Here is an 11036-nt window from a genome sequence, read left to right as displayed (position 1 = left end):
CCACATTTTAGGAAAGAGCTATGTATAGTCTGTAATGTTGCTGTGCAGGATGATGGATATCATAGCATGCTGCTTTCATGTTCTGGAATATATATATATGGACTGCACCCAAACACACAAACCTGACCTGGGACAAACCTATTGATAACACTATTTCTGCTGTATATGGGGCAGGACAGGGTTAACCAAGCAGAGACAGGAGCTCAGCTCCCCCTGCCGGCCGCTCTGGGTACTGCAGCCCGTGCATCTCTCAGCTGAGGAGCAGGCGAGCAGCGGCAGTGTGAGGCTGAGAGCCAAGCAAGGAGGAGGCATCCCGGCACCCGCACTGACAGCCGAGGGACATGCCGGAGAGGACACCAGGACCCTGGACACCCTGACCTGGGATTGCAGGGGGCACCACTGGCGCTCCAGCGTCTACACAAGAAGGAAGCACCAGCAACAAAGATTGCAAAGTGGCCAAGAAGGAAAGGAATCAACTGCAGGGACTGAAGATTGTGCAAGGAGACGCTGGGGACAGCCTGTAACGGGCACCTCTAGGCTGGGATGGGGGAGCCCGAGATGTGACAGGGTGCAGACCCCTCCTATCGGACCCATCAGTGTGCCCAGAGGTCAGTAACCTCCAGCCTGAGCCTGGGAAGGTGAGTGACAGGTGACCTGCAGAGCATGGACCGGGCTGTCATCTACCTATCCCTCTATCTATCTATCCATCTATTATCTATCTATCTATCCCTCTATCTATCTATCTATCCCTCTATCTATCTATCCCTCTATCTATCTATCCATCTATTATCTATCTATCTATCCCTCTATCTATCTATCCATCTATTATCTATCTATCTATCTATCCCTCTATCTATCTATCGATTTATCTATCCCTCTATCTACCCCTCTATCTATCTATCTATCTATTTATCTATCTATCTATCCCTCTATCTATCTATCCATCTATCTATCCCTCTATCTATCTATCTATCCCTCTATCTACCCCTCTATCTATCTATCTATCTATCTATCTATCTATCTATCTATCTATCCCTCTATCTACCCCTCTATCTATCTATCTATCTATCTATCTATCTATCTATCTATCTATCTATCTATCTATCTATCTATCTATCTATCTATCCCTCTATCTATCTATCTATCTATCTATCTATCTATCTATCCTTCTACCCCTCTATCTATCTATCTATCTATCTATCTATCTATCTATCCCTCTATCTATCCCTCTATCTATCTATCTATCTATCTTTCTATGATCAATTCCTCTATCTATCATGTTTGTTTTTTTCTTTCTCTCTATCGTTTCCTTCTTTCTTTCTATTTATCATTTTTATTTCTATCATCTATCTATATTTCTATGTATCTATCATATTTCCTTCTTTATATCTTTCTGTTTGTCTATGATTTATCCATCTTTCTATATATCATGTTTCTTTCTCTCTTTCTTTCTATCGTTTCCTTCTTTCTTTCTATTATGTTTCTTTATATGTATCATCTATCCCTCTATCTATATATTATGTTTCCTTCTTTCTATCTACCTATTCCTCTATTTATCTATCTATCTATCTATCTATCTATCTATCTATCTATCTATCTATCTATTATCTATTATCTATCTATCCCTCTATCTATCTATTATCTATCTATCCCTCTATCTATCTATTATCTATCTATCCCTCTATCTATCCCTCTATCTATCTATCTATCTACCTATCCATGCATCCATCTATCCCATATGCAGACCCCTTAGTTCTCTATGATGCCAGGTTGCACTCCTGACACCCCATTTTCCCTGCCTTTCCCACTATTCTTGCCCCCCTGCCATGTTGGCTGCACCCACAGGTGCCCCTGTACTGGACACTGTCACCTGTGTCTTTAGGTCCTTGTGTCCAGTTCTCTCACTTCCTTCTTTTGATGTAATGTAATGGATGCAATCATTACTGTTTTGTAAATATTCTTCTGTCGTATTTGGTTGGTTGAAAATGTTTTACATTTGCCATAAAGACATAAAGCAATGATTGTGGGGTGCTGTGAATGTGTCCCCAGCTCCAGCAGCTTCCAGACTCGGAAATTATTTTAGAGACAATCCAGAGATCTTCTGTGTGGAATTAACAGAAAACATAAATTAAAAAAATATATATGTTCCTGGCTATTAAGCATTGGGGGGATTGGGCTGCAGAGCTTGCAATCAGATCCCATATTTATCATAAGGGAGCATGTTTGTTGCTGGTGGAGTCCGGGGATGGAGGCTCCAGACCCTCAGGAGCGGAGGAGGCTTCTTGCACTGTTTGGTAAGCCCTGTCATCTCCCAAACAATGCAAGATGTAATCTTCTTCTAAGCACTGCCTGGGTATTGTCTGCAGGATCCGTCTGTCACCCACAGCCCACTATGTGCCAGAAGTCCCCGACACCTGGCCGGAGACAGCAGGGGCTGCACAGAGAGACCCCCCGAAAGAAGTATCCATGCACGGTCCAATGGACTTCAGTTTGTGACAATTCTTCATAGATATTTGCTTTTATGTTTATATCTAGGGGAGCCGTATGCTAGAGGACAGCATCCTGCAAAATGTATCTATCCCATATCTATCTATCTATCTATCCTTATATCTATCTATTTATCTATCCATCCATCCTCTATCTATATCTATCCCTCTATCTATCTATCTATCTATCTATCTATCCCATATCTATCTATCCTTATATCTATCTATTTATCTATCCATCCATCCTCTATCTATATCTATCCCTCTATCTATCTATCTATCCCTCTATCTATCTATCTATCTATCTATCTATCTATCTATCTATCTATCTATCTATCCCTTTATCTATCTATCTATCTATCTATCTATCTATCCCTCTATCTATCTATCTATCTATCTATTTATCTATCCATCCATCCTCTATCTATATCTATCCCTCTATCTATCCCTCTATCTATCTATCTATCTATCTATCTATCTATCTATCCCTTTATCTATCTATCTATCTATCTATCTATCTATCTATCCCTCTATCTATCTATCTATCTATCTATCTATCTATCTATCCCTTTATCTATCTATCTATCTATCTATCTATCCCTCTATCTATCTATCTATCCATCTATATCTATCTATCTATCTATCCCTCTATCTATCTATCTATCCCTCCATCTATCCATCTATATCTATCTATCTTTGCCATTATAGTGTGTGACTGTTTTTCTCTTTGTTATATATCTCTATCCATCTATCTGTTTATCCATCCATCTATATCTATCCATCCATCTTTCCACCTGTTTAATCATCTATCTATCCATCCATTTATCTCATATCTATCTCATCTCTGTCTTGCTAGCTATCCATCTATCTATCTCTATCCATCTATTTATCTCTATCTATCTATCCCTTTATCCCTCTATCCCTCTATCTATCTATCTATCTATCTATCTATCTATCTATCTATCTATCTATCTATCCCTCTATCTATCTCTCTATCTATCTATCTATCTATCTATCTATCTATCTATCTATCTATCTATCTATCTATCTATCTATCTATCTATCCCTCTATCTATCTATCTATCTATCTATCTATCTATCTATCTATCTATCTATCCCTCTATCCCTCTATCTATCTATCTATCTATCTATCTATCTCTATCAAATCAAATCAAATCAAATAAGCTTTATTGGCAGGACCAAATACAAATTAGTTTTGCCAAAGCAAGTGTACATTAGGGGCTGGGGCTGTGGGGATGGGGGGTGGGGACTGTAGGAAGGATGGAAGGGGCACATCCAGGGTGGGGACTGTGGGGGCACTTCTAGGATGGGGGCTATGGAAGTCCATGGCTTATGAGGGGGCATATCCAGGGTGGGGACTGTAGTAACGGTGGTTGGGGCATATCCAGGGTGGGGTCTGGGGGGCCATATCTGGGATGGGGGGCTATGGAAGTCCATGACTTATCATAGTTCTCTTTCTGGAAGTCTATGACATTCGCTCACATACCGCGCTGCTATCTCCTCTGCGCTCTCTTCTTCCCCCAGCAGGATATATGTTTTCTCTTCCTCCTTCATGGAGCTGAAATCCGGGAAGAGATGGGAGAGTCTCCTGAAGTGAGTGTCCCTCACTGCTGAGTACTTGGTGCAGTGTAGCAGGAGGTGGGTTTCATCCTCCAGGGCCTCCAGGTCACAGTGTTGGCACAGTCTGTCCTCCCTGGGCTTGTAGCTCTGCTTGTGTTGGCCGGATTCGATGGCTAGACTGTGGGCACTGAGTCTATATCGGCTCAGGGTCCTGCGGTCTCTGGGATCCGGGATTTTCTCCAGATACGGGGCCAGTCTGTAGTCTCTCTGTAGACTCTGGTACGTGGTCAGTTTCTGTGAGGTGTTGATGTCGGTCCTCCAGTCACTGACACCTCTCCTGGCCCTCGTCTACCATCTTCCTGATTCTGGTTCTTGTCAGGCTGCTGTGATTGGTCATTTTGTCCAGTTGGGTTTGGGAGAGCTGTGCCAGGGGTCCTGGTTCATCTGGCCCACGTATATATATCAGAGCTTTGTGGTGATGGGAGCTTGGATTGCTGCTCTGTAGGTGAGCCTGAAATGATAGTGACCTCTTCAGAGCTGCTAGGTGTAGAGGGAATCTGCCCAGCTCTATCTATCCATCTATCTATCTATCTATCTATCCCTCTATCCCTCTATCTATCCTGCTATCTATCTATCCATCTATCCATCCATCCATCCATCCATCCATCCCTCTATATATCTATCTATCCCTCTATCTATCTATCTATCCCTCTATCTATCTATCTATCCCTCTATCTATCTATCCCTCTATCTATCTATCTATCCCTCTATCTATCTATCCCTCTATCTATCTATCCCTCTATCTATCTATCTATCTATCTATCCCTCTATCCCTCTATCTATCTATCCCTCTATTTATCTATCCCTCTATCTATCTATCCTTCTATCTATCTATCTATCTATCCCTCTATCTATCTATCTATCTATCTATCTATCTATCTATCTATCTATCATCTATCCCTCTATCTATCTATCCCTCTATCTATCTATCTATCTATCTATCTATCTATCTATCCCTCTATCTATCTATCTATCTATCTATCCCTCTATCTATCTATCCCTCTATCTATCTATCCTTCTATCTATCTATCTATCTATCTATCTTCCTGCAAAATTTATGATTTAATAAATGCAAATCACAAGTGGTAAAATTTCAGCGACTTATAAAGCGTTTTTTGTTTTTTTTTGGCACCATTCCTCCTTACACTGAATCTCACTACTAATATTTCAGATATCGCAGCACAAGTTTGTCGAAAAACTGCAAAAATGTTTCCATTTTCATGAGTTATGCTGAACTTGTCTTTAATACATATTGGGCTAGGCGCCTTTATAATGCGCAGTCCTATGTAAATCCTCAGCGGCTGGTGATAGCAGTGGGTTGCGCCACATGACGACCTCATGTTTATTCCCTCTGCCTGTGTTCAGTTGATTGCTGCATTATAGCTGCGGCATTACAATGGAGAAATTGTGGCATGTCGGCTTTGTTGCATAATATGGGGGAACTTGCTTCACTTTTGTAGCCACCAGAGGCGGATGTCTGCAGGAATTTCTGTATTTGTGCTTTGTAGCACTGGGTGTAAAATTATAATTATGTAATTAACGTTTATTTCTTTATTGATTCTAATTACCTATAATGTATATCTGTGAGTCGTCCTTTTTATCCTGAGCTGGATTTGCCAATCTGACAACCAGTAATACGAGCCATTACTTTCTACACAGCGGTTGTCACCCACATTAGGCGTATATATTGTTCTGCAGAATTATATATGTTCCCCGACTCCATTTCCCCTATTTATATCAACAGGGGGCTTGGGTGTAGTACCCAGCGTGGCCACTATACCGTGTGCCATAGAGCTGTGCAACTGAGCGCATCCGGCTGATCGGTGGGGGTGCCTAAGGATAGGCCATCAATGTAAAAGTCACAGGCAACCCCTTTAAGGACAAAGGACTGGCACATGACAATACTAAGGACCAGGGGGCACTCATTGCGGGTGGAAGAAAGTTGATTCCGGCAGCTAAATAGGAAAGGGTTCTTTACAGTTAGAGCAGTCAGCCTGTGGAATGCCCTACCACAAGCGGTAGTGCTGCCATCTTGGATGCAGGAGGACGAGAATAGAAATCTTAGCGGGAGGCAAAAATGAGGACTCTGGGTACGGTGAAGATGAAGAAAGTTGATTCCAGGAAAGGGTTCTTTACAGTTAGAGCAGTCAGACTGTGGAATGCCGACCACAAGCGGTAGTACGGCCATCTTGGATGAAGGAGGATGACAATACAGATCTTAGCGGGAGGTAAAAATGAGGACACCAGGTACAGTGACCATGAAGACAGTTGATTCCGGCAGTTATATTGGAAATTGTTCTTTCCAGTTAGAGCAGTCAGACAGTGGAATGCCGACCACAAGTGGTAGTGCTGCCATCTTGGATGCAGGAGGATAAGAAGGCAGATCTTAGCGGGAGGCAAAAATGAGGACATCAGGTACGGTGACCGGGAAGAAAGTTGATTCCAACAGCTATAAAGGAAAGGGTTCTTTACAGTTAGAGCAGTCAGACTGTGGAATGCCGACCACAAGTGGTAGTGCTGCCATCTTGGATGCATGAGGATGAGAATGCAAATCTTAGCGGGAGGCAAGAATGAGGTCACCAGGTACAGTGACCAGGAAGAAAGTTGATTCTGGCAGCTATATAGGAAAGGGTTCTTTATAGTTAGAGCAGTCAGACAGTGGAATGCCCTACCAAAAGTGGTAGTGCTGCCATCTTGGATGCAGGAGGATGAGAATGCAGATCTTAGCGGGAGGCAAAAATGAGGACATCAGGTACGGTGACCATGAAGAAAGTTGATTCCAACAGCTATAAAGGAAAGGGTTCTTTACAGTTAGAGCAGTCAGACCATGGAATGCTAACCACAAGTGGTAGTGCTGCCATCTTGGATGCATGAGGATGAGAATACAGATCTTAGCGGGAGGCAAAAATGAGAACACCAGGTACAGTGACCGGGAAGAAAGTTGATTCCGGCAACTATATAGGAATGGGTTCTTTACAGTTAGAGCAGTCAGACCGTGGTGTGCCATACCACAAGTGGTAGTGCTGCCATCTTACATGCAGGAGGACGAGAATACAGATCTCAGCAGGAGGCAAAAATGAGGACACCAGGTACGGTGACTATGCATGAGAAATGTATAGTCACTATTCAACAGCTGGCACCTGTTCACACTTGCTTATTTGCAGATGCAGGTGTTTTTTGTTTTTTTGCAGTCACTATTCGATGCCTGGGTGGAGAGCCCCTTTAAAGGTCATTTAAAGACCAGACCACCACTACTTTTCTGATCCTTGATGTGTCACTGAACATACATAGGTTAAGGTATACGAGGTGCAGAGGTAACAGATACACGCTCTTTGAGGACCGAGTCTCTGCTGCTACTCCAAGTGTTTGTTATTATCTGCAGTGTTGACGTCACATTGACAGCGCTGCAGCCAATCTGTGAGTTCAGCGGCTCTGCCCGAGTTCATGGCACAGGCGCTGTAGACACCAAGGAGCAACGGTGGAAACTCAGCGCTGGACCTGAAGATATTGAGTAAAGCACAATTTTTAAACCAAAAACAGACAGCACCCGAGTAGAGAGGGTTTATTTAAATTAGAAAGCAAGCCCCTTTAATTCTATTTTTTGGGGGAGGGGGGTAAATTAAATTGACCCAATTTTCCCTAATTCACCCTCTGATATCACACTTTCTTTTGTGGTGCTGATGACATCACGAGAGTCCCCGGGGGAAGAGACGTCCTGCAATGTTCAAACTGGAAAAGCGAATCTGATGGGTTCGCTTCTGCTCTTAGATGTGTCCCCTGTATGGGTGCTGTAGATAATTTAATGACCAATGAAAACATCTATTTTTGGGGGGGAGGGGGTGGAAATTAAATGGACCCAGTCTTCCCTAATTCACCCTCTGATATCCTTTGTGGTGCTGATGACATCACGAGAGTCCCCAGAGGAAGAGACGTCCTGTAAAGTTCAAACTGGAAAAGTGAATCTTAGGGGTTCGTTCCACTAGTGGATGTGTCCCCTTTATGGATGCTGTTACTAATTTAATGACTCATTAGAACAATGGCTCAGTAATGATATGCGGCGGATACATTCCAGATGTTATAACAGTTATACTCATCAGCACGATAGGACGTTACATGATCACTTACGTGACTGTGAGCTTGATCTCTGCTTTTTGTATCAAAGAAGCAATTTGTAAATTTTGTAAAAACAAAATTTAAAGCGCCAGTACGGTGCTGGATAGTAGGAAGCACCTCCCCATTGTGGGCGCTCACAGCCAATCAGCAGAGCCAAGAACCATCACGTGATACACTCCCTGGTAGGCCAAAGAGAGCAAGGCCGGCTTCTTTTAGAACTCATGATTGGATCTAGTGATCCACTTGGTGGGTTCAGTTTTGGTCATTCTTGGATACAATAATCTACTGTGGTGCTAAAGGAAGAAGGTAGGAGAGAGGAGATGAGCAATTATTGGAGGAAGTACAAAAATAATGGAATTTATTTTTGTTTTTAACCATCTTTTGTCACTTTTCAAGCTGAAAAAAGTCACACAATTTGGCAAAATGGGTAAAAAAAAAATCATATGTACAAAAACAAAAAAGTCACTCCAGTTGGGGAGAATGGGGGACTGGAGTACATTTGCACAAAGGTTTTGCAACTTTTTGACGTACAAAAAAATGGTACTTTCTTTTGTTTTAACACTTTTTTGTCACTTTTTAAGCTCAAAAAAGTGACAATTTGGCAAAATGTCTAAAAAAAAAATCATAGGTATAAATCATATGTATAAAAAAATAACTCCAGTTGGGGGAGGATGGGGGACTGGAGTACATTTGCACAAAAGTTTTGCAACTTTTTGACAAATGTATATATAAAAAAAAATTGTATTTTTTTTGTTTTAACCTTTTTTGCCACTTTTTAAGCTCAAAAAAGTGTCAGAATTTGGCGTACATTTGCACAAAGGTTTTGCAATTTTTTAACAAAGTAATAAAAATGGAATTTATTTTTGTTTTTAAAAACCTTTTTGTGACTTTTTAAGCTCAAAAATGTCACACAATTTGGCAAAATGTCTAAACAAAATTCGTATGTACAAAAAAAAAATCACTCCAGGTGGGGGAGGATGAGGGACTGGAAAATATTTGTATTAAGTAGTTGTGACTTTTTGACAAAGTACAAAAAAAATTGTGTTTTCTTTTGTTTTTAACATTTTTTTCCCACCTTTAAATCTGAAAAAAGTCACACAATTTGGCAAAATGTCTAAAAAATCATATCGACAAAAAAAATCACTTGAGTTGGGGGGAAGATGGGGGACTGGAGTAAATTGGCACAAAAGCTTTTGACGCAGTACAAAATATGGTATTTATTTTTGTTTTTTGACCTTTTTTGCCACTTTTTAAGCTGAAAAAGTCACACAATTTGGCAAAATCTCTTCAAAAAAATCATTCCAGTTGGGGAGAATGAGGGACTGGAGGACATTTGCACAAAGATGGTGACTTTTTGACGAATGTGTATTATATGTATATGTATTATACGTGTATATATATATATATATATATATATATATATATATATATATATATACAGTACAGAACAAAAGTTTGGACACACCTCCTCATTCAAAGAGTTTTCTTTATTTTCAGGACTCTATAAAATTGTAGATTCACATTGAAGGCATCAAAATTATGAATTATCACATGTGGAATGACATAATTAACAAAAAAGTGTGAAACAACTGAAAATATGTCTTATATTCTAGGTTCTTCAGAGTAGCCACCTTTTACTTTACTGCGTTGCACACTCTTGGCATTCTCTTGATGAGCTTCAAGAGGTAGTCACCGGAAATGGTTTTCCAACAGTCTTGAAGAAGTTCCTAGAGATGCTTAGCACTTGTTGGCCCTTTTGCCTTCACTCTGCGGTCCAGCTCACCCCAAACCATCTCGATTGGGTTCAGGTCTGGTGGCTATGGAGGCCAGGTTATCTGGCGTAGCACCCATCACTCTCCTTCTTAGTCAAATAGCCCTTACACAGCCTGGAGGTGTTTTGGGTCATTGTCCTGTTGAAAAATAAATAATGGTCCAACTAAACGCAAACCGGATGGAATAGCACGCCGCTGCAAGATGCTGTGGTAGCCATGCTGGTTCAGTATGCCTTCAATTGTGAATAAATCCCCAACCGTGTCACCAGCAAAGCCCCACCCACACCATCACACCTCCTCCTCCATGCTTCACGGTGGGAACCAGCCATGTAGAGTCCATCCATTCAACTTTTCTACAAAGACACGGTGGTTGGATCCAAAGATCTCAAATTTGGACTCATCAGACCAAAGCACAGATTTCCACTGGTCTAATGTCCATTCCTTGTGTTCTTTACCCAAACAAGTCTCTTCTGGTTATTGCCTGTCCTTAGCAGTGGCTTCCTAGCAGCTATTTTACCATGAAGGCCCGCTGCACAAAGTCTCCTCTTAACAGTTGCTCTAGAGATGAGAAGGTGTGTCCAAACTTTTGGTCTGTACTGTATCTAACTATATAAATAAATATATATATATATATATATATATGCAAATGTATGTAAAGCGCTGTGGAATTAACAGCGCTATATAAATTAATAAATATTATATATATATATATATATATATATATATATATATGGTATTTATTGTTGTTTTTAACCTTCTCTGCCACTTTTTAAAGTCACACAATTTCACAAAATGTCTAAAAAAAATAATATGTACAAAAAAAATCACTCCAGGTGGGGGAGGATGAGGGACTGGAGGACATTTGCACAAAGGTTTGCAAGTTTTTGACAAATGTATATAAAATAAATGGTATTTTCTTTTGTTTTTAACCATCTTTTCCACTTTTTAAGCTCAAAAAAAGTTTACACAATTTGGCAAAATGTCTAAAAAAAATCATGTACAAAAAAACAAAACAAAAAATATC

The 11036-nt window shown here is 40.7% G+C and overlaps 1 protein-coding gene across 3 annotated transcripts in view; it reads left to right on the top strand.

Annotated features, from left to right (window-relative positions):
- Nucleotides 1–289: 289 nt before the first annotated feature.
- CBFA2T3 (CBFA2/RUNX1 partner transcriptional co-repressor 3) overlaps nt 290–11036 on the top strand; it is a 73620-nt gene continuing 62873 nt past the window's right edge. For all 3 annotated transcript variants that reach the window (XM_075325933.1, XM_075325931.1, XM_075325932.1), the window contains exon 1: nt 290–638. The gene's annotated coding sequence lies outside the window, so the exon portion shown is untranslated. The remainder of the gene's footprint in view (nt 639–11036) is intronic.

Source organism: Anomaloglossus baeobatrachus, chromosome 10 (genome assembly GCF_048569485.1).
Source record: "Anomaloglossus baeobatrachus isolate aAnoBae1 chromosome 10, aAnoBae1.hap1, whole genome shotgun sequence".
Lineage (NCBI taxonomy): Eukaryota > Metazoa > Chordata > Amphibia > Anura > Aromobatidae > Anomaloglossus > Anomaloglossus baeobatrachus.
This window is presented reverse-complemented; position numbering and strand designations above follow the sequence as displayed.